This window comes from Phodopus roborovskii, unplaced genomic scaffold, assembly GCF_943737965.1.
Source record: "Phodopus roborovskii unplaced genomic scaffold, PHOROB, whole genome shotgun sequence".
Lineage (NCBI taxonomy): Eukaryota > Metazoa > Chordata > Mammalia > Rodentia > Cricetidae > Phodopus > Phodopus roborovskii.
In genome coordinates, this window is record NW_026125295.1 from 35,860,462 (window position 1) to 35,886,087 (window position 25,626).

Consider the following 25,626-nt stretch of genomic DNA (forward strand, 5'->3'; position numbering starts at 1 on the left):
ATTTATTGCGGTAAATAAGGATCAGGATAAACAAATAGGCCGAATAGATGTTTATTCAGGGAGAAATAACTTACAACCTAGACAGATGAACACCAGGAAATTCAACCCGATCCTCTCCTGTCCGAGTCACGCCAGAAAGAGAGCGCCTTCCTGGCCCCCTCCGACCTCCTTCCTCAGGTCACCTCCGCCCATCGCTCCACCCCCCAATGGGCGTGGTCAGTGCTACAGAAGGACTACCTCACTACAGTCATTTTGAGGATAAAGTCTTCTACAGAGCACAAGACCCAGAATAAGAAAAAGAAAGGAGGAATACTTCAACTGTTTTGAACATTCTTTTCAGGGAGAGTAGGACTTGGCTTGAGCTTTTGCAAATGGAAGGGAGGTAAAGAGACAGAAAAGGAGAAGATCCAATGTTCTAAAAGGAATGGGGAGAGAGAGAGAGAATGAATTATGTTAAAGAAAGGGGATAAGAGAGTGGAACAAACACTAGCCAGAGAGAAGTAGGGAAATTATACTCAAGGGGATGAAGAAGCATAAACCAGGGTTCTGAACTTGTCTGTCTCTAGTGTTCTCCAAGGGGATCCAAAAGGATGCTGTAGTGCTGTGGTTCTCACTACGTGATGCAATTGTTATCACCTGGAGTGAGGTGAGGGGCAGACACTAAGGATGCAACCTAGGTAGGGCCTTGCTCCTAGTAGGCAATCGAACTATATTCCAGCCCTGAGATTGTATTTAGAAATGAGAACTCTTGGGCTCTATTCCAGTCAGACTCACTGCCTCAGAAGCTGTGGGGGTGGTCTTCTCCATGGGATTCTGATATACATACGAAATCTGAGGACCACTGACTGGTGCGGTGAATGCAAAATTCCATGTTCCTGCCTCATTCTTCCCACCTAGACAAATACTGTCATCTATGATAGCCTTAGCATGGGTGGTAGAAGTCAGCAGCCCAGACACATTTCCTATAGATGGAAGGGAAATCCCCAATGGATAAGCAGAGAGGAGAGAGCAAGTTCCTCCTCACCTCTCAGGAGCCTTTTAGGTATCCCATTCTCATGTCTGTAGTGGGATCTACAGGACTTATGCCTTTGCTATGCTGCAGAGCTGATCTTGGGCAGTAGACCCAGATGAAGGAGTCAGGCTGATATCTTTCATATGGAGTTTAGTAAGTACATAATTTTCTTTGAAGGTCTATTTAGGAAGTGTTATCACAGGAAACAATGAAATAATTTAGGTTATTTCAGAACAGAAATTTCTTCTGTACTATAGTCCCTAACCTAATTTAATCCACTTAAGAAATTGACACTGCAGTGATTTTTTTTTAACCATTCTGATTCCATCAGCCTCACTCACTGGCTTTCAGTCTTTATTAGATTCTGGGCTTCCATAGTTAGCCTAAGGAGGCCGGAGTGTGCTATTTGCTGCTAAGAGCAAACAAATGGCTCTTTGGTACAAAGAGGAATGTTTGAGAGAGGCAGAGAGGAGAGTACTAGCATGTTTGCTAATGTGCCCATGAACATGTTTTTGGAAAGACAGACAATGGAATGGATGAATTGAATTTGCTGACTCGCTTAAATCCCTTTATAGACTTGTTTGATAGGTGCATAAGAAATATAGACAAGTCTAAATTCAGCCACAAGTCCACTAATTCCAAAATAATTCCAGAGGATGTTAAACTTTTCCCCATTTTTTCTGATGCATGAAGTGTCTCATATTAGACACAGTTGCTTGTGTTTCATAAGAGCATAAGGACAGGGGCTGGGGGAGCCAAAGAATTGGGAAGCAATTTCTATTCCCATCACTTGGGTAGGTGAAGAAAATTAGTCTACAGTAGAAAGCATTCTCTCAAATTCCTAGAAGGAATCACAGACACTCTTGTGCTATCTTGCCCAACAGCCATTCATTTGTACAGCATGGAGATCTATACACATTGACAGACAAGAAATTAAAGCAGTCATCTGAAGCCAGACTCTGAAAGTCTTGATTTTCTATTTAAAATGCTGCCTAACAGGCAGGGGAGAATGTGAAGTTGTAATTTGTCAGTTAATGAAAATTGTAACTAGTATAGTACGTAGCCAGGGTATGTTTTTCTATTTAGGATGGGAAAATGAGAATATGGAGGAAAAGGTAGATAGAACTTTTTTTTCTTTTCAAAGAGGAAAAATGTATTTAGGTTCACAGATTTAGAACTTTCAACCCATGGTCCCCTGGCCTTCATAGCCTCAGCTCCATGACAAGGCAGGAGTATCCTGGGGGAATGATGAAGCAGGAAAACTTCTCACCCCATGACAGATGGAGGGGAAAGAAAGGCTGCTATATGATGCACCATCTACATTCTCTATCTAGGCTTCCCCTCCTAATAGCATCCACTAGCTAGGAATGCATCAATGACTGAATCCATTGATAAGATCAATACCTTTTTGATCCAATTATCTTACAGCAGTACCACCTGTGTAAGGGCAATCTTGCAACAAATAAGTCTTTAAAGATATTTTATATCCACACTATAACATTCTGTTCATATTTCCTTAAGAGTTATGTCCACTTCATAATGCAAAATGCACTATCCCCATAAGTTCCCTCCAAGGTTCATCATCATCAGCATTGCTCTAAAATCCAAGTTTAATGTGTCCTAACTCATAAGTATGAGGCTCTGTAAATTAAAAAGGCAAGTTATATGCTTGTCACATACAAGTATGAGGCAGGAGACTTCTTCCCATCTCAAAGGGAAGAATGGGAAACTAGCAAGTCAAAATGAGACCAATCATGGAAAACATTAAATCTTCAACCTTTAGTTCTGGTATCTAAGGTACATGCAGTAAAATGTGAGCTTCAAAGGGCTAAGGAAAAACCATCTCCACAGCTTTGTTTGGGCTGCCCCTGCCCTTTGTTTTCCATGTTCCTTGACAGACTTTCCACAGTTCTGGCTTCTCCTACTTGATGTAGTCTTCATTGCATCTTTAGCAATGTGAGGGTGAATCACCATCTCCCATATCGACCTCTAAGAAGGCGCCTGCTGGGATCCTGGCCCAAACACACATTACAAGCCCCTTAAGCCTTCTTTGGAATCTTAATGGAAGCTTCTCCAAGCCCTCAACTTCTGTTTTCTGGATTCTTGAAAAAACAGTACCACACAGATGGTACCAATGACTGCTAGCAACTCAGGTAACTGAATCCCTTGGATATAGTGACTTCAGAATGCCTGGGCTATAGAACATGGAGAAACACTTTCCTAGAAAGCCCTTTGCAACCAGGGCACCCTGAAGGTCTCTTCTCAAAACAAAGCATTTGAAATGAGTTACAAGTTTATACCTGGAGTATATAATGAGTAATGTCTAGTCAATTCCTGAGATGACCTCCAGCCACTGTTCCTTTTGTCTAAGGGCAAAGTGTTTGCCTCGTTTTAAAAATGATAATAATTTCTTCAGCTATCATACTTTTCTTAGTCCCAACTTAAAAATATATTATTGTGGGTGGATAGCAACTGCAGGTTTTTCAAATTTTTCCACTCTGCTTTGTGTGTGTGTGTTGGCAGCGGGGTTGGTTGGGGGGGGAAGTTCTAATTCCCACTATAAATCCTATTGAACAGGTGGCAATACCCATATCACACCCCGAATGATGGCATGCCTTGACATTTCCTCCACCAGATTAATTAATTTTCCACCTGTAAACTCAGACTCCCACAATCTCAGGATATGAACAAAATGTAGACATGACTTTTTTTTTTTTTCAGAGTATAACAGAAATGGATGCTAGTTCAACTCCTAATAGTCTTTGTTCCCACTGGAAAGCTCATGGGCAGTCATTATTGTCCACACGCTTGTCAGCATTCTAATCTTTTGAGCTAATACCAGAGCTGTCTAGTCTGCGAAGCCCTGCTTACAGCATTCTATCCCATGCTTCCACTTCCTCCCTAAATTCTTTCACAAGACAGTCAGTCCCTACAGCTTCTCAACCGTATTGTCAGACATAGTCAGGGCGCAGTCCCATTTCTCGGTATCCGTTTTCTGTGTTAGTACTTTTGTCACCATGACAAAATAAATTATGGAGAGAAGCATTCCTTTGGGTCTTGTTTTCAGAGCTGTTGGTTGACCAGCTGGCTCTATTGCTCTTAGGTCCCCTGCAAGACAGAAATATGATAAACAGGCACGGTGACAGAAAACTTGCTCACTTTGCGGCGGATAGAAGGAAGAGAGGAAGCATGGCCTTTTTGTTTTGTTCGTTTTCATGTTAATGTTTTGGTGTAGAAAACAGTAGGTTTCTATGGCATTTTCACTGTACTTTATATTATCCCTGTACAGCTCTCTATACCATCCTCCTTCCCGCTGGTTTCCCTCCTTACCACAGTAATTCTGTTTCTACTTCCATGTCATTTGTGTATTCCTGCATGTGTGTGCATGCTTCCATATGTAAGAGAAAATGTAATGTTTTGTCATGTTTAAGCCTCCTATGAAAGAAAACCTGTAACACTTGTCCTTTTGAATCTGGCTTATTTCACTTAACATAGTGATCTTCACTAGATGGGAGATGTCATTCTATAAGTATGTTTTTCATACTGGTTAATGAATAAAGCACTGTTGGCCAATAGGAAAGCAAGATAAGTGGGACTAGGAGACAAGGAGGATTCGAGGAAGTAGTGGGGAGGAGTCAGGATGAGGAGACTGGAGAGAACAGAGGTCCGGGCCCACTCTCCGGTAAGATGAGACCACGTGGAAATACTTAGATTAATAGAAATGGGTTAATACTTAAGACTGAGCTAGCCGATAAGAAACTAGTAACTGGCCAACAGCATTATATCAAATACAGAGTCTCTGTGTGTTATTTGGGGCTGGTGCCGTGGTGGGTCCAGGCCAGTGGAAAAACCTTACTCATAACATTCACTTCCTTCTTTTCCTTGCAATTGGTGTAATTCCATTCTTCTTCACAGCTGAATAAAGTTTCATTAGAGACAAAGCTTTTTTATTGTGGTGCTCATTTATGCATACCAGATCTGGCTAAAGGCCTAACTGTGTGAGGTCTGCTTTTTGACATTGACGCTTCTATGTCATAATGGTAATGGTTCTTGCTTTATTTTCTGGACACCTTGACTAGTCACTCAAAGACTATGGCAACAGTTGATTAAACAGCCTTTCAGTTCCCAGTCTTCCCTCATCCCTAGTTCATACAGTTTATACCTACTGGATCAGTTGTCCTAACAGTTCCTATGACCCTGTATTACCTTGAAGATGAATGGTATGACTATATATATATATATATATATATATATATATATGTATGTATGTATGTATGTATGTATGTATAATGTTTATATATGTGTTGTACAATCTCCCCAGAAAACTGGGGGTTTTCTATAGGAAGAATCACTCTGTGTCATAACTCTCAACTATACTATGCTTCTCACCTTGGTCCTATAGAATATTTAAAAATTAAACCCTGCTCATCACTGGAGTGAGTCGCGTCTCTAACTGCATTTCCTTTGTCTGCCTCACAGGACTTGAATGAAGTAGACTAGAAGACTCCAGGCCTAAAGAATTTTGTATTAGTTTGTTTTGCTGTTACCTTTCTCTATCTATGCCAAAGTTAGATGGGCAAACACTAAGTTTTTCTTTACATCCTAGCTTGGGCAGGAAGGAAAAGTCTTTCCTATCACTCTTATCAGTTCATGCTGAGCCTCTATAACAAAAGATGGTCACAGGAAAGAAATTAATAAATTTGTTTCATGTTTTATTTTTTTAAAGGAAAATCTAAGGAAACAATTAAGCTTGAGTGTTTCAGGTATGAAGTGGGTTTGATGAAGTGTGGACATTCTGAGAAGTATAATAAGATATAGTGTAGCAAAGTGGGAGAAATTTGACAAGACCTGTTTGCTTAGACTCCTTTCTGTGTCCCTTCATCTTCAGAAAAAAGAGTGCAGGATCCTCTTCCTGACTCTAATGAGGGAACTTTTCACCTTCCAGCAGTCATTAGTTGTCTGTAGTTTTTTGTGTAGGGGTTTGATCTACTGAAATTCCCCCTTTTTGTGTTAATATGTCTGTTGTAAGGTAATATTTTTGTACAATTTAAAGATGTATCTCTGCCAAGGCACCTTCTGATTTGTGTAATAAAGAGTTGAATGGCCAATAGCTAGGAAGGAGAGGAGAAGTGGGGCTTCCAGGCAGAGAAAGGAACTCTGGGAAGAAGAGAGGTGGGATTCACCAGCAAGATGTAGAGGAAATCGGATGTACAGAATGGAGGAGGGGTAATGAGCCATGTGGCAGAATATAGATTAATATAAATGGGTTAATTTAAGTTTTAAGAGCTAGTTGGGAACAATCCTAAGCTAAAGCCAAGCTTTCATAATTAATAAGTCGTTGAGTCATTATTCAGGAGCTGGCTGTCCAAAGAAAGCCCAACTACTTATGCCCATTGAAGTTGTTGTTTTGGTCTTGTTTATGCAGCCTTTTCTAGCAGACGCTGTTTCCCAGGGGTGAGCCCCTTATTGGTAGTCCAATGCAAAGTAGCCAATATTGAAATCATATACACACAAACAGCAAAAACAGAATCTAGTACTAATGAGTTAATAGACATGGTTTCTTGGACTTTGAACTAACAGTAAAACTGTGATGAAATCAATTCAAGTGAGAAATCTCTACAGCTTAGATATAAGGGAAAAGGTCTATGAATCAAGCCATAGTGTGTCTTCACTTTTGATTTACTTATCTTAATTATCAAATTATTCAACTAATAAATCTTGAGTACTACTATATATTGGATGTTCTGAGGACACAAATGTTTAATTCAATAATAACTCTTTTTCCAGATCACACATTTACCCAATCAAATGATGGGTTCTACAACATATCTTGGATAAACTGCTAAGAGAATTCAGCCTGGAGAGGGAGCTAGGAGAAAGAGAAGGGGAGGAGAGGGGAGTAGAGGGGAGGAGAGGAAAGCATTGGGACTAGGAAGATTGAGTCAGGGGAGGAATAGACAAGAGGGAAAAAAAAAAGGGAGAGATACCATAAAAGAGGGAGCCATTATAGATTTGAGGAGAAAACTGACTCTAGGCCCAGAGACCTACAAGACTGATCCCAACTAACAATTTGGGCAACAGTGGAAAGGCTACCATAAATGCCCTTCCCTTATAATGAGATTGATGACTAATTTATCCACCATCATAGAGCCCTCATCTAGTAGCTGATGGAAACAGAAGCAGACACCCACAGCTAAACACTGAGCCGAACTCCTGGAATCCAGATGCAGAGAGGGAGGACAAGACCAGGTTGCAGAAACACATAGAGACAGCTTGCCTGAACAAGAAGGAGCTAATAGTCCCCCAGACTGATAACTGGGACTGACTCAGACCCTCTGAACATGGGTCTTAGTTAGAAGGACTGGGCAGTCTAAGGGACCTCAGACAGTGGAACCAAGATGTATCCCTGGCACACAAAAGGACTTTGGGAGCACATTCCCCATGGAGGGATACTCCCTTAACCTAGAGGTAGGAAGGAGGGCCTAGTCTCTACCCCAAATGACTCGACAAATTTTGTTGATCCCTTCTGGAAGGCATCACCCTCCCTGTGGAGTGGGGGTGGGGTGGGGAATAGGAGGGTGGTCAGGAGGCATGGGAAGGAGGGAGGGAGGAAAGGAAGGAGAAGGAACTGGGAACTGGGATCGATATGTAAAATAAGGAAAATAAATTAAAAAAAAAAAGAATTTGGCCTTTGAACAATTAATTCCTTTTTTTTTTTTTTTTTTGCTTTGGAGACTGTTTTGGAACTAGCTTTGTAGACCAGGCTGGCCTTGAACTCACAGAGATCTGTCTGCCTCTGCCGAGTGCTGAGATTAAAGGCTTGTGCCACCAATGCCCAACCAATTAATTCTTCTTAACAAGGAAAGAGGTGTCAGGGAATAACTCATAAGAAGGAAAAACACAAACAAATTTGGAAGGATGAGCAGAAATTGTCCAATAAACATCACTGTCTTCCAACTCTATACTGATACAAGATTTCTTGAATTCCCATTAACCTTGACTGTATCACCGGTTTACAACCTCCTGCACTTTGCCCCAGTGACTTGTGACCTTACATTTGCACACAGTAAATAAAGCTATAACTTTGCTGATGGTTGGTAATGACCTTTATCCCCATTTTTCTCAAGACAGGAAGTCATAAGCCCTTGGGAATATTGCTTAATATTAATGTTTTGGGTTTTTGTTTTTAACTGAGGACTTTAAAATTTGGTGAATGTGAACCAAGAGGTGTGCTTGGTTACAACATAGCACCCATGTGAGTCTCAAATGCAAGGCTGCAGATAGATTATCTTCTCACAATGCATAGTCTTGAACAATATCTGGATACTTTGTGAATTTTAGAAAGTTATACAAAGCTTAAGATATTATTTTAAGGAAAAACTGTGATATTTTTGGTTGATCTGGAACTCATGATCCTTTTGCCTCAGTCTCCTGATTGACGGGATTATAGACACACACCACTATTCTTGGCTCCTCTGTGGCTGAGGCTAGGTTTAGAACTCACTATGGATCCCAGGCTATTCTCCTCTCTGTGCCGCTCAAGCTCTAGGATTACAGGCAAGGACCATCAAGCATGGATTTAAGGTTTCTTTCCTTAAGATTTTGTTAACTGTAAATATAAATAACATAATTCCTGGAAACTAGTACATTTCATTTGTAGATGTTGAAACATACAAGCTTAGCTTTGCTACACTTTGGAAGTATAAAATTGTGGTCTGTTCATTGTATAAGTCTGCTGTGGTCCAGCCAGGGAGAATCTATGCTTTAGAGCCACTTACCGGTGCAAAGAGACCAGCCCCCAATAGCAGATACCTTGCATGCCAAGTGCTCCCTCGTGAATGATGCTGCCACTAGGAAGCAACTCACATTCCACAAAGATCTTTGCTGGCTGCCACGAAATGTGGGCAACTTGATAATATAGACACACTGTGATACTGTAACTCTCTTTCAAAGTATGGGACACAAGGTCACATGACTGTGATCTTCTATTACTATTATGTAATGGGCTCTTCCTCCTCCCCTACAGTCCCTTTCTTTCTCTCTCTCTCTCTCTCTCTCTCTCTCTCTCTCTCTCTCTCTCTCTCTCTCTCAGCAAAGTAACATAAGTACAAATAATTATTTATTGATTTGTCAACTGTTCTAGTCAAAACAGACTGTCATGTGTTGTTTTTCTTGCCCCATTTGGAATTTAAATTTGTTAATTCTTTCAATTAAATCTGGGTCCTACAATATGTTTCTTGGACTCCATTTAGTTATTAGTGGAAAAATATGTTGTTATACAGCTGAATGAATTTATTGTTTTATAAACTTTGGTGTTTATTAATAAAGATTAACAACCATAATGAGGTAGTAATTTGGGGCTTTATTGAGACTATGCATTACACTTTTTTGTAGAAATGCTTGATTTTCCCTCTAGTATGGTTTAAGGTAAAACAAGAAACATAAAAATTTCACTTCTCAAATTACATTTAAGTGTTTTGTGAGGGCACGGGGACATAGACGCTCTTGATGCTGGTGCTGGTAGACTCTTTCTGAGTGGCAGCTGAACAAAATCATTCCAGATTTAAACTCTATAAAGTGTTAAGTAAGGCTAAAAAGGCAAGAGTGGAAATGAGACCATTGGGGTAGTCTGAACAGGGTAAGGGGAGGTGCATTCAAGACATATACTATTGGAGTCCAAGCAGGGTGAGAAGGGAGCTAGAGCCGGTGGACCGCGGTAACAGCTGCCCACTATAGGACATGAGAGTCCAATTGGAATGAGGAAGGCATCCATGGAGTGTGGAGGTACTTGGCAGGGTCCCAGAGTCAAGTAAGACAAGGGTGTCTTTGGGATTGACCCAGAACAAGGCTCAAAACCACACAGAAGTCAGGCAGGGAAGCATGGGCTTATAGTCCCAGTTCTGTAGTCTGTGAGGGGGAAGAGTAAGTGGGCCTGAGTCCATGGAGAGCCTTAACAACAACACCCCATCTCAAGTAAGTAAGCAAGAAGGAAGCAAATACAAGAGTGGACATTTTAAGGTTTCAGAGCCCTAGAAATGGTTTCTACACAGTCAGTAGGGAAATGTTAGCTGGATTGTGTAGAGAACAGTAGCATGCTGCAGGTTTTGATCACATTAGTAAACAAATGGAGGATACTGTGAGACATGGTTCTTATAGCTGAAGAATAAAGTTGTAGACACTGGAAGAAGCCAGAATAAACCTCATGTATTTGAACTGGAGTTTGGAATACTGCCGTGAACTCAGCATTTCAATTTTTTTTACCAATAGTTATAGGAATAAGTAAATGTAGAATTTACATGTGTGTAAATGTGTTGTGTGACAAAACTTTTCCTGGGGAGATTCAACACACATGTTTACTCACCCCAGATAGGGAGCCTATCATACACCCAAGTACAGATGCCACCAAAGTCCAACTTGGTGAACTATGAGTTTTATTTGAGTTAGTTACAGGAATATAGGTGACAGATGACTTACAGAAGCAGAAATGACTCAAAGACAGCTGTATCACTAAAATCCACCTCAGCGTGGGCAGCAGTTCATCAAAGCATGCAGCCAGCTCAATAGGTTAAAGAGTGTGCCTTCTAAGTGACTCCTGCCTAAACCTCTTCCAGGAAGTTCCACTGGTCTCTACCTCAGACTGAAAGAATGATCTGGCTAGTCCCACGAATCCTCAGATTGCAATACTAGACTGCTGCCTCTCTTCAACGTGGCTGTAGACTAAATCTCTCTTGAGACCCTTTGCTTCTTCCTTAGTCCTGGGATTAAAGTCATGTGATACTAAGTGCTGAGATCATCTTTGTGTGAGCTGTTTCTCTTTAGGACTGGATCAATTTCATGTAGTTCAGTGTGTCCTTGAACTAACAGGGATCCATCTGCTTGAGTTCTGGGATTAAAGAAGTATGTCACCTTTGCCTGCTCTATGGCTTGTGGCTAGCTTTGCATCCTGAATCCTCAGGCAAGCTTTATTAAATCAGAAATAATACATCATCACACTTTATAGCTTACTCCATCAGGGAAGGGGCCTAATGACTCTAGTCATTTTCAGGCACTTCCTGAAGCTACTTTGAATTCTTTACCTTCCTGCTAACAGGGCTCTGCCCCATGGAATGCTTCAATCTCTGAGGAAACTCACACAGCAGCACGTAAATGCATGCATGCATGTGTGTGTGTGCATACATGTACACTTGTCTATTTATAGATTCACCATCGATTCACTCTTTCTGTTCATTAAGAACTCAGAAAACCCTGCAATATAAGTAGCAATGATCATACCTAGCATGTAGATTGTGGCTTATAAATACCTTTCAGTACTAAAAGGACCAAAGATCATTATATAAATGGTGTCTGATCTGGGGCAAGAAGGTAGAAACCAAGCCTGAATTATCTTACTATGACAAAATCAAGAAGTGGTCAAAAATGAAAGTAGTGTATACAGAACACAATGGCATCTTGGGCAGGTTGAACAGGACTGGGGTAGCCAATATATTGAAATACGTTATAGGCTAGAGAGATGACTAAGTGGTTAAGAGCCCTTATAGCTCTTACAGAGGACTCAAAATTAGTTCTCAGCACCCACATGGCTACTTACAACTGCCTGTAGCTTCAGTTCTACGGGGTCTAATATGTTCTTCTGACCTCCTGGAGCTCCTTCATGCACATGATGCCCATAAGCTCACACGGGCATACACACACACACACACACACACACACACACTAAAGAAATGTAAAAATAATGAATTATAATCTACTGAATCCAGGAGTTTGTAGTGATATGAGTGAATGAATGAATGAATTTGAAGTTTGACAAAAAATGAAATAATGTATGATTTCAAAATACCTTCCCACAAAATCCTTATTAGTTACAGTGGGGAAAGAGTTGCTTTAGAATAAAGAGACATGATCTGTAGGGAGCCGTCCCAGCATTCTCCATTACAAAATGGCGCCTGCATCCGGCTGGCGTTGAGAGTAAACAAGTCAGTGCACGCACGCAGGTGCAGGGTGATTTTCCCTCCCTTGGCCTCTGCCTCTCCCGTGGCGTCATAAGGGCCGATAGGCTGTAGCCAATCAGGAGGTGACACGTCCGAGGTGAAGATTGTAAACCTATATAAGGGTTGGGTTTTGGATGTTTGGGGTCTCCACTCTGTAAGCTTATGCTCTCCCTCTCAAGATGCATTAAAGCTTTACTGCAGAAGGATCCTGAGTGTGCTGCGTCGTTCTTGCTGGCGAGACGGTAGCGCGGGACAATGATCAACATCCCTTAATCAGGCAAAGTTAGCAGAGTGACTGACAGCACAGGCTGAAATCATGTACCACCCGATAGGACCCAGAAACCACAGACAGGACTTCTGAAATGTGTGTAATGCTGCACCTTGACTCCAATTACAAGGCAATATCAGGTGAACCCCAGGCCAGAGACAATCTATCAAATAATCGACCTTTAATGCAGCAAGTTCACACAGGTGAAGAAGGCCCAAGGCACTCCATCATAAACAAGGCTAAAGAGAAAATTCACTGCACTCTGTGGCTCCAGCCTGAATCCTTTAGATATTTGGGGCATTTGAATCAATTCATGGAATGTGAGCTGAATGGTGCACCAAAGTTAACTTTCTTGTTTTGATGGCTATGTTTGTGGATAGGAAGGAGAATGTCTAATAAATACTTGGGGGCTGGAGCTGAAGCATCGTGTCAGCCACTCACTTTCATATGACTCGGTATGGAATCATTTGTCTATTCTGATTCTTTGTGTGACAATCAAAACTGTGTTCTATGGGACACTCCCGGTAACTGTGTATGGGTGCATGTGGGTGTGTGTATGTGATGGGCATGCATCCATGTTTACATGTGTGGGAACATGTGTGTGGTGGTCGGGGTACTCATGTATATATTCTCATCTGGAGACCCAAGGTTGACATTAAAAGTCTTCTTTAGTTCTCTGTCATCTCTCTGAGGAGGCAGACAGATCTCTGTCTCTCTGTCTCCTCTCTCTTTCTCTTTCTCTCTCTCTCTCTCATTCTTCTCTCTCCATTACTTCACATCCTTCCCTTACCCAATAAAAGTTCCTTCTGATGTGAAGGAGGAGGAGAAGTCTATTGACTGAGTCAGGGCCCCTCAGTTGAACACAGTGCTCACCAATAGGCTGGTCTGGCTGGCCAGCTTACTCTAGGGTTTCTGTCTGTTCTTTTCCAGCATTGAATATATCGACAGTCTCAGGACCCACATTGCATTTATGTGGGTTCTGGTGATCCAAACATTGGTTCTTACTGGGATAGGCAGCAAAAAATTTAACCACTGTGCCATCTTCCCAGACAATGGATTCCTGTTAATTGAGATATAAACTGAATCTCACATCATCTCCATTTGGCCTCTACTCTCTGTGTAGAGGAGCCAGGAATGCCTACACACCAGCTGGAAACCCAAAACATTCCCATACATCGCTCAGAGTGCCCAGGGAGACAAGGTTGGACTTAGATGGGGTCTGCCCCTTCAAAGAGGAACCCAACTTTGGGAAGTCAATGTTTTTTTAACATACCACACTGAAATAACCAGAAATGGGCATTAATTTTTAAGTTTCCTCTGAAATCCACAACATGAGGTTTTACGGTATGCAAAATTTAAAATAATCAGAATTCCTACCAATAAAGTGTTGATTTAAATAATCATGGCATGGTTCCAGGACAGAATACTGTACAGAATTTACATCTCCAGGGCAAACTTGCTTTCAGAATGTTACACTCTAGACCAGCCTCATTGCTGAGGAAGCCAGGCAGACAATAAGGCATGGGATAACCAAGTATATCAGGTGTGCTGTTTCTAGGTCAGCACAATAAGAAGTCCAGCTCCGTGCATCACCTATGACTTCCCCTCAGCAGCAACAACAGTGTTCATGCCTTCAGCTGAAGGAACGTGGCCTGGAATGAGAGCACCTGGGTTCCTGAGTCACCTCGTGGAGAAGAGATGTAGGGGATAGCCACCCTGTCCACAATAGCATTTGCATTATCATGGTATACAAAAACAAACTCTTTTTCCTTTTTTTTTTTTAATATGGGAATGGTGTACGTGTATGTATGCATGTTTGCATTATGAAGGTATACATGTGTATAGGCATATGGTGTGTGTGTGTGTGTGTGTGTGTGTGTGTGTGTGTGTGTGTGTGTGTACCTGAGCTTGATGTTGGGAATCTTCCAGATTCCTCTTCCACTGTATGTTTTGAAGCAAAGTCTCTCAGTCAAACCCAGAGCTCCCCTTGTATGAACAGTTTTACTAGCCAACTTGCTTTTAGGACCCTGACTCCATCTTGTGAGAATGGGATGACAGATGAGTGGGTCCCCACATCCACCTCCATCTACACAGCTTCTGGAGATGGAACTCTCGTCCTCTTGCTCTGGGGTCAGTTGCTTTAACTGCTGAGCCATCTTCCCTAGGACCCCCCAACTGAATGCAACTTGTAGTCGCCAGATGCCAAGGTTTATTTGTTACTCCTGTGTAGTTTTCCCAGCTGGCACACATAGTCACACTCACAAGGGTCCATTGAAAGCCAAATGCGAACAGAGGATACATTTCAGTGGTGGGCTTAGTGCTGATTTATTTATACCATTCATTTGGAAAAAGATTTACCGAGCCCATCAGCTCCTGCAGCACTGTAAAAATGGATCCAATGATGAGTGTGTGTTAGCATCCCCTGGGGAAGGCTTACAATTCTTTCATGGCAGAAGACACCAAGGGCAGTCAGTATACTCCATGTAAACGTTGAAGGAAAAAAAAAAAAAAAAAAAAAAAAAAAGACAAAAAAGGTTTTAAACATTGAGAAGAGAGATTTCTACGTTGGTGGCCCAAAGAAAGAGAAACGCCGAGGCCAGCCCCTTCATGCACCCCTTGCTGCGCGTATTTCATAGAATCGCAGAACCTCGTTTGTACCAAGGTTTAAAATCCAAAGCTGCAGAATGCCGTGTCGTGGTGGAGCAAACCCCGTTGTGAATGTAGTTTGAGAAAAGAGATTTCATTAGACTTTTAGGCCCTCCCCTCCCCAAAGTGTCGCCTGTGTTTAGGACTTGCTGCCTGTAATCTTTCTGCTCGATTTGCTGCATGAACGTTTGTTATTTTAGATCAAAGAAAACGGAGGAAGCCGCTCATCCACTTCCCCAGTGTCTCTCTCATTAAAAGTAATTATTTCCCCAGTTCAGTCCTCTTTGTTCACAGTCGCGTCCAGTGAGGAAACGGGTCTTAAGAAACCCAATTATGTCTGAGGCGGTTTCAGAATCCGATAAAAGGATTGGGGGCTGGGGCTTCAGAGCGGCCTGGCAGGGAAGAGCTTGGGATTTCCAGCACCCCGCCACATTAAGAATTCTGCTCTCTATGACTGGCTTGGAAAGCACTTGGCCTTAAATAGAGAAATTTTCTAGTTTTAATGTCTAAAGCTGAAAATAATGAATTCCATTAAAAACGAATGAACTCATTTTCTGTATTACTTTACAGAATATGATTTAATTACTGCACCAGCCAATGACGAATCACAATTCATTCTTGCTTTATTTAATGAATCTGTAAAAGACATTTAAGTGATTCCTTCACATTGAGGGATTTGATTCCCAGTTCATAATGGAACAAATATATCAATTATTACCAACCAAGTCCAATTAAAGGTTTCTATACAAATAATTTTACAGAAGGGATCCTAGAGTCTAGTCTAACATAATTTTTGCTACTTCCTTAATTATTTGTAGAAAATAAAATACAAAATAAAAAAAAGCTTTGTGTCTTGAAGACAAAAAAATAATGTGTTTAAAATTTTAAAGGAATAGTGAAAATTAAACATAAAACAAAAATACCAACCCATCTCTTACTTACAGAAAAGAGCATGTGGACCTTGGGTAGAATCTGAGTCCTAGAAGGCACTGGGCACAAAGTCCATGTTCCATTTTCTGTACTGACACATTTTCATGATTGCTACAGACACACGGTTTTGTGTTGCTTGCTGTTCACACACACCTGGAAAACAGCCATAGCTCCCTCCCTTGGATGTGGCTCTAAGAACTTGGCAACAGCCAATGCAAAGGACCAACCCTCTCCGCAGGAAGGGGATGAGCTAAGTCTGATTCTTGTTTACTTTTTAATGTTTTACTGTTACTTAAAGTTTATTATTTTCATGACCACAGGCTGTAAGTTTGAAACATAAGAGAAAATTCAGCCCACATAGAGCCAAATCATAAGTAGATGATGCCACTTAGCATCGGTGATGCCTAACTGTCTTTTTCAAGTGCAAGCACACAGAGTCAATACCATAAAAAACACAACTGGCTCTAAGACATTAGACCTACACCAACAGCATGAAGAATGGATATAGCCATGTAACATACATACTGTAACACTGAGGAATGTATTTGAATGAAAGATAAACGTCTGTACGATCTATCTCACCATCATAAAATGGAGGGTACAAGTATTACACTCAAATTCTGTAGTTATACGTTATAAGTACTTTATATTTTCCATGGTTTTCTTAAGTTAAAAAATGTTTGTTCTCTCAGTGCAAAAGAAAGACCAATTTACGAGTATTGCTTCATAGGGATGGAGTTTAGAGTGAAACTGTCTTGTTTACTAAAAGTACAAAAAAGCTAATAGTCAGGAAAGTCACTCTATCGCGGTAAATAAGGATCAGGATAAACAAATAGGCCGAATAGATGTTTATTCAGGGAGAAATAACTTACAACCTAGACAGATGAACACCAGGAAATTCAACCCGATCCTCTCCTGTCCGAGTCACGCCAGAAAGAGAGCGCCTTTCCTGGCCCCCTCCGACCTCCTTCCTCAGGTCACCTCCACCCATGGCTCCACCCCCCAATGGGCGTGGTCAGTGCCACAGAACTATCTCACTACATCACTCTATCTGAATGATATGTGGAATGGCTATGGTCGGGAACCACCATTTAAAGATTAAATGAATTAGGATATTTTGGTATTTATTTATAGGTTAGGCAGTACATTACTCTGATAAAGATGAATCAATATCACCTTGGCATGGTGACTCCAGAGAATTTTAATTAGTTTTGAGGGTACTTAAAAAAAAAAAAAAAAAAAAAAAAAGGTCTTGGTATCCATGTCATTCAGCACATCATGTCTAGAAAATAAATTGTTCTACAATGTTCAACCTCTTCACACCCTGGTCTAAATCCCACTTTTCTTCTAGGTCAGAATAACAGAAAATGAGCTTCTGATATAAGAAGAATGCTAATAACATGGAAAATTCTTTTTTTTCTACCTGACAATTAAAAAAGCAGTAAATGTTTTCTCTCTTGCTACTCTTATAGGTAAAAATGAGCAAGACAGAAGATGAACAGTTTTAGAGCAAAGGTGAACATGGACAATACAAGCCCCTTTCTTTTGCATTTACTGGAAGTTTTTAACCATTCAAATGGTTGAAGTGCCTTCTAGTTCTAGCTTTGAAGAAAGTTCAAGAATAAGCCTGTCCACAACTGAAAAGGGTAGTGGTACCATAAAGGCCGCAAGTCTGCCTTACCCTACCGCAAAGGCCGGAAATCTGCCTTACCCTGTTCTGATGGGTGTGTTTTGTGATTAAATTCTCTCCACTCTCCAGGATGAAAATGCACATTTACCAGCTTTGTTTGTAAGAAGCTGGGTTTGTAAACAGCAAACACAAAAAAAGGTATACGATGACCTGAACGTCTTTAAATCCTGAAGAAAATGGCTTTTGTTTTTTTCTTTTAAAATATATTTCCATGGCTGAGGAAATGGCTCAGTGGGCTCAGTGGTGTTTGCTGTGCAAGCATGAGGACCCAAGTCCAGATCGCGAACATTCTGGTAAAAAGCAGATATAGTAGCGTGGATCTGTAATCCCAGTGTTCTGTAGAAAGACAAGAGGAGAGGTCAGGACATTCCTGGAAACTAGCCTGAGGTACAGGGTGGTGAAGCACAGGAGACCCTGTCTCAAGCAAGGTAAAAGATGGAGACTGACATCAAAGGTGTCCTCTGAGCCCCACTTGTGCTATGGCATGAGAACATCCACACACACAAACATGCACCCTCATCATAAAATAAGAAAATGTAAATCTATTTCACATAGGAGGCTGTGGTGCTTTAACTCAAAATGGCCTCCCTTTAGGGAGTGGCGTTATTTGAAGGGATTAGGACATGTGACCTTGTGGGGTAGGTATGGCTTAGTTGGAGGAAGTGTGGCCCAGGGTGTGGGCTTTGAGGTTCCCAATGTTCCAACCAGGCCCAGTGTCACTCTCTTCCTGCTGCCTGCTGATGCAGATGTAGAGCTCTCGGCTACCTCTCCAGCACCATGATAGCCCGCACGATACGCTGCACGCCACCACGCTCTCCGCAGTGAGGACAATGGACTAAACCTCAGAAATATAAGCCAGCTCCAATTAAACACTCTGTTTTTATAAGAGTTGCTGTGGTCATGGTATCTCTTCACAGTGACAAAACCCTAGCTAAGACAGAGGCTTCCACAATTGCTTTTAAATTTTAATCTGATGCTATCATGGTTCAGTCAAATGCAATTTTTAGTAGAACAATTGAGCTGCACATGATATTCTCTTTGTAGCTAACGCTCAAGTTATACTGGAGTACAGCACAGTAGTAGAGTGCTTGAGTGTGCAAGAGACCCTAGGTTCAATTCCCAGTACTGCAAAAACAAACAAAACAAAACAAAAACAACAACAAAAACATACAGAGCTTCAACCAGCCAATATGCTGTGGCTATTAAAAAAAAAAAAAAAAAAAAAAAAAAAGCTGGATTCTTTCCCTCCTTAAAACCAGAGGGGAATACTGAAGACCTTAAGAATCCCACAGAATAATTCCAGAACAAGGGTAGTACTGGCTGATACTACTTCCTCTATTCCAGAAGGAATTAGCTTGGGTGTTGTAACTTTACAAGTCAATGTAGCAAAAAAACTAACAGTAAATGCATGCCAGAGCAGGGGCCCAGGTGAGAATGTGTTACTGCTTTTAGAGGAAAAATAAAATTTCCAATAGTTTTTTAAAAATCAATACTGCTATTGATGTTTTTAGGAATTAAAAAACTTATATTCTCATGCTTATAGGTGGTTATTTATTATTATTATTATTGTTGTTGTTGTTATATGTATGGGTGTTTTGCCTGTATGTATGTCTGTACAGCACTTGCATACAGAGCCTACAGAGGCCAGAGGAAAGCATCAGATGCCCTGGAACTGGAGTTCTGAGCCACCATGTGGGTGCTGGGAACTCATCAAGATCCTCTAGAAGAGCAGAACAGTGTGCTGGCCCATCTTTTTAACTCCTGACTGGTAGTTTTGATGTACGTGGTAAGTAGGCCATGTTCAGGAAGAAGCGTATTGTATTGTAGTCAAAGGACAAGAGAATTCTTCATGTTTTTGATAGCTCACAACAGCCAGTTCTAATCCTCTTTTCTTGATGATTCATCCTCTGCTTTTCTGTCACTCAGATTTCCTCCTTCCCATTAAAACATACCTTCCTCAAAACCAAACACTGAAGGTAGAGAAATTGCTTGAGTTAGTCTATGCATTAGTAATAGCAATAAAAGTTGCTGGATGGATCCCCAAACTTACCAGGAGCTTTTACTTTGGAGTCATTTGTCTGGGAAAGGCTGGAATCAACCACTCCATTTAAAATGATCAGAAGAGGGGCTTGAAGAGAATGCTCAGCAACTAAGAGCACTTGCTACTCTTGAAGAGGACCCAGATTCCATTCCTAGAAGCCTTATCAGGAGGCTTGAAACCTCCTGTAACTCCAGGTCTGGTGCCCTCTACTGGCCTCCTCAGGCACCTGCACACATATACTCCACGCACACATATATACACAAAGAAACTTTTTTAAAAGGAGGGGAACATAAGAATCCCATTTGTTGATAAACACTTTCTCAGATAGAGGGAACAGGTCTTGATGCTCTAACCTTTGGTGGCAGTACTGTGGTCCATCTTCAATCTAGCTGATGCATCTTCACACACATTTGTTTTAACAATCATCTTTCTGACAGCTCAAGGAAACTGGAGGAAGAGGATTTGCATTGCTGCCTTTTGCAATGTGGTAAAGGCATTTTGATGCAGCTAGCCTTCTGCTTGTACAGCTCATTAAGGTGTTCCTGTGCTTGCTGCTCTGGGTCAGGTCTTAGCTGGTGCTGGGATCATCTCTGGACTAACCATTCAAGGGGGACCAGCGCTCTCTATTAATTCTTGATTAAGTGAAAAAAATCCAAGACAGGATAATTCCTTTAAAAACTTCCCACAGTGCTTTGTGACACAGAATACCCAAAGGCAGATGAGCAAAGGGAGGCAACCTGTTTTCAGGAAGGTTCCATAAATGATGGTTCAGACCCAAATCCATTCACATCTTTATTGGTGTCTATGTAGATTTAGTTACTTTCCAGTTTTCTTCACAGGATACATCCTACAGTTTTCTCTTGGAAGGTGGTGCTGGGTCAGACATGGTTCTTTTCTCCAGTGTACAGCATGACAAAAACATGGCAACAGCAAAGTCATCCATCCCTGTCAAGCTTTCCATCAGGGGTTGGCAACACTCCACACTCTTCTAGGGGATTCCATGAGCACATAGAGATGAGTAACTCAGGTTCCAGTGTATCACCAGGTAAAAAGCCATCTGCTGAACTTAAACTGTCAACATTTGCAATGTGTTGGCCTTATTTTCAGAGTTTACAATATGTGGGGGCTTAGCTGCAGAGGCCTTGTTGGTGCAGACCACTGGAACCCTGAGATGTGAGTAGAGGAAATGCCAGGCTGTTGGTGGATTTTAAATTCCATTGGTGAGGATACAGTTGACTTGCTTGTCATTACACTTCCTCTACCTGATGTGTCCGTGCCTCATAGAAATTGCCTCATAGTTCCTTCATGAATGAGCAAATAATCAAGTAAGTGAGGATACAGGGGTTTTGTTGTTGTTATAGTTTTCCGGCATGCCATTGACAATATTTAGGAAAAAAATGAAAGAAACAGAAATAATCACATATATAAAAAAGACACGTTTTTCTTGGTGTGTGTGTGTGTATGGTGTATTTGTATGTCCATGAATACATGAACAGAGAGAGCAACAGCAGATGCCTTCCTCTACAATCTTGACCTTATTTCTTGAGACAATCTCTCATGGGAACTGGAGCTCATAGGTTGGCCAGACGGCAGGCTGCTGTGTCCCAGGGATCCCCTGTCTCTACCTCCCAGCAATGGCATTATAGGTTTGTGTTGCCACACTTGGCTTTTCACATGAGAGCTGGGGATCTGTGACTCAATTCCCCATACTTACCTAGCAAGTACTTTGCCCACTGAGTCCTCTCCAAACCCCCAAGTATTTAACTGCTATACACAGTTGAAACAAAAAAAAAAAAAAACTACAACATGAGGAAAGAATACTTATAGCTATTTAAAAGGAAAAAGATTTCAAACACAGTCCCAATTCTACAAAGAATTTTTCTAATCAGAGGAGAACCCAGGGAACAGAAAATATCAAAGTACTTCGCTGGATAACTGATAAAAGAAGAAAGCCACACAGTTAATTTCTAAAGGGAAAAAAGGAGACAATAGAGACATGCAAATGAAAATAACATGAGCTATTGCTCAGACCAATCAGATTGGGCTATTATGTATAGAGGCAATCCAGAAATATGGATCAAATTTCATGCTGAGCTGATTAGTTGATGTAGCCATTCTGCTTCTAGTCATTTGGCCTTAATTTTATCTTTATCTTAATTTAAATATTTGATTTAATCTTGAAATAATTACTTAGGCATATACATTTAGAAGAAACTAATAAAGCAAACCACCGGGGAGCCATCTGCTTGCATCAATCATTTGTGTTGCTTTTGCAAGTCATCCTGAGGCTTCTCTTTTTTTTTCTATTCCTGATTCTTTTCTTTTTTCCTTTGACCACAAATAAAGAGAGAGAGAAAGCTAATTGCAAGCCCTGATGGATGGTGGTGGAGGATGGTGGGTTAGTTGCTGTTTGCATTCCTTTAATCATGCTAATAATTCATGTTTACATTTCCACATTCTGTGGGAAAATTGGACCCATCAGTGCCTCTTCACTGAGATCGGACTAAGATCTCTTCTTTCAGTGCCTAGGGGAGATCCCCCACACCTCCCCCATGCCCTACCCCACTCCCCACTCCACCCCCACCTGGCACACACAAATGGTGCTGGTGATGGCCTCTTACAGCCAGCCAGAAAGGGGGGGAAATGAACATTCTGGAATCCAAGTACAGGCCACGCGAAGAAGGGAACACACATATCAGACAATACACGTATCAGGCAGCACATGTATTGGGCAGCACAAGTATCTTGACCCTTTTCTAACTTTGGAATGCTTTTTCCTCCCTCCCTCCCCCCTCCCTCTCTCCCTCCCTTCTTTCTTTCTTTCTGTCAGCCCAGGCTCTCCTTTTGTATAGACAGGGTTGTTGCCCTGCTGGCTCCCCTGCCTCAGCCACCCAAGCAGCTGGAATTACAGGCGTGTGCTCCCTTCCCTGGCTTTACTCTTACCTCAGGAAGCTCTGCTTTCTTGTTTGTCACAGGCAGCCTTGCAAATTATGTGATCAGTCCTGCTGAGGTGTTTTCTGTTTTGTGTTGTCTCTTTTCAGGAAGTGGTCCCCTCTTTCCTGTCCTTTCAATCAGCATTCTTACCCCTGAGGAGATTCATGGAACTGAGTAGTAGTTGAGTTCAGGTCCACAGCCAGATGGTGTTCCACGCTCTGTTCCAAGTATCCTGACATGATGACAAGCATCCCTATTCCTACCTCTCCTCCACCATGTGGGACTAGCTAAAGAAGGTGTTCAGGGTCCCACCACTGAGACTGGGAAGCCAGTGTTCAGTCCCTGGGCTGGTTCCTACAGCCTGTACTCCATCCACACTATTCCCCTAACACTCTTCTGAGGCCTAAAGGTGTAAAATGTAGACTTTCAGACACCGTGTTACTTACTGTTCCATGAAGCCAGCAAAGACCAACTCTGTGGGCCCTGAACTCTGCGATATTTACCCCCATTCTCTTTTCTACACATGGCTCATTCCACTTACCACCAGATTTCATGTTCTCTCTTTCTGTCAGACTTTCAGAGTTTGACATCTTGACCCTTTACCACAGTCACTCCAGCCCTAGCCACTGTCGTAGAAGGACAGCCCAGCCCTCTGTGGAACCAGGTCACCTTCCCAGTGTAGGTACCATTGGGTCTCCTGTCTGTCCAATGCTTCCCAACTCATCAAGGGAAAGTCCTTACTGTCTGTGGACAGCACAGTCCTCTACGACACAGCCTCAAGTCTCCCTTACCTCTTACCTTGTTAGTTATTTCTTTCCGTTGTTTTCCAGGACAAAACCAAACTTCTAGAAGCACTCTACTCCAGATATCCACTGATGCACCAACCATTGCTTTGTGCTCACAAGTTACTTTGCACAAAGAATTTTTATTAGCTTCTTTTCCTCTCAGGTGACAAGATACCCAAGAAAAGCAGCTTGGGGGGGGTTTACTTCAACTCATAGCTCCAGCGTGCAGCCCATCGTGGAAGGGAAGTCATGGCAGCAAGAACGTGACATTACAAATCATCTGGGGATATTACAAGCAATGATGGCCTCTGCTCCATTTCTTTCTGGACCCTACCCCATGGAACAATGCTGCCCACTGTTAGTGTGGGTCTTCCTACCACAATTAGCCTATTCTAGATTCTTCTCCACAAATAATGGCAAGAGGTTGGTTTTCACTGTGGTTTCAAATCCTGTCAAGTTGACAATCAGTATTAACTATAAAGGGCCTTTTCTGACAGTAATCTAAAACAGAGCCCACCTCCATTGCTGACTCCTTACCCAGCGATATTTTTCTGCCAGATCTCTGTGGTGTTAGATTAGTAAACTGAAGGCAACCACTGTGTCCTGACTCCTAGCTATCGGTTGCACTTAATACCTCAGGTTTAAATCTCACAGCTTGAATGTTCACTGAAGCACAACCTCAAATTTTTAAATACTCAATCACATTTATTTATTTATTTGGTTTTTCAAGACCAGGTTTCTCTGTAGTCTTGGAGCCTGTCCTGACTCACTCTGTAGACCAGGCTGTCCTTAAATACACAGAGATCTGCCTGCTTCTGCCTCCCTAGTGCTGGGATTAAGGTGGGTACCACAACTACTCAGCCTTCGATCATGTTTTTAAAGCTTATCTTCAGCCATAGAGCACCTGACTACTTTTGTAACCCTGCCAAGAGGTCACACTACAACTGTTTCTCAGGGATAAACCTAGATTCTACACTCTTGTGCGTTCTCTGATTCAGAGGTCATGTTCCTGAAATTCATTGTAGACTCCATAAGCATGCCTACTGACCTACCTCTCCTTTGCCCTGCCCCTTGCCCTAACCTCAGGGTAGCTTTGCCCTGTGAAGTCTCCTTTCAGATGTCACCAAGCTGTTGTGTTTCTTCCTATTTTAGGGTTTCTCTCACTGTGATGAAACATCACGGCCATAAGCAGCTTGAGACAGAGTTTATTTCACCTTACATTCTCAGGTCACATTCTGTTGTTACTGAGGGGAGTCAGGGCAAGAATTCAAGGCAGGAGCCTGGAGGCAGGAACTGAAGTAAAGGCCATACAGAAATGATGCTTGCCGGGCTGGTACCTCATGACTGATTCAGCTGGCTTTCTTATACAAGTCAGGACCACCTGCTTTGGCCTCCATGGAGCCTGTCACATCAGCTGTTAGTCAAATTCATCAAGAAAACACACTACAGACTTGCCTACAGGAAATCTGATGGAGGCCTTTCTCAACAGACATTCATCTTCTCAGATAATTTAGTTGTGTCAAGTTGGCAAACAAACAAAAACAGGATGGCACTGCCTCTATGGTCAGATTGTTAGCATAACCCTACAATATACACTCTTGACATCCTTTCTCTCTCCTTTTAAGTACCAAAGAGCAGGAATCTGTTCTGTGCACTGACACAGCCCTAACATCTGGAACACTGCTGCACATGCTAGAGCATACCTGATATAGACATCCACAGTTTATGATAGTTACAAGCAGGTTTTCCCTGCCGGTCTGGGCCCTCTGCCGCACCAGCCACAAATATAACACACAGAGACACTGTATTTGATATAAAGCTGTTGGTCTCTTACTAGTTTCTTATTGGCTAGCTCTGTCTTAAATATTAACCCATTTCTACTAATCTAAGTATTTCCACGTGGTCTTATCTTACTGGAGAGAGAGCCCAGCATACTATCCTGTAGGTTCTCCATCTTGAATCTCCTCCCTACTCCTTCCAGAATCTTCCTTGTCTCCTAGTCCTGCCTATCTTGCTTTCCTATTGGCCAACAGTGTTTTATTCATTAACCAATACGAGAAACATATTTACAGAATGACATCTCCCATCAAGCCCCAGGTTTCCCACAGTGTGAAAGTGATACACAGTCAGGAGACACTTCTTCAATGCCAAGTTTTGTTCTTCTTTCCGAATTGCAATAAGTACTGTCTTAAGGGAGATTGAGCAGCAGTAGAGAGCTGATGCTTGCAGAAGTCGCAACAGCAGGAGGAAAACACTGGGTACTCTCCAGTGTACTATAGTCCAAGAGATGCATGCCTGAATCAATGCTTTGTTATAAACAGGGCAGGCTGGA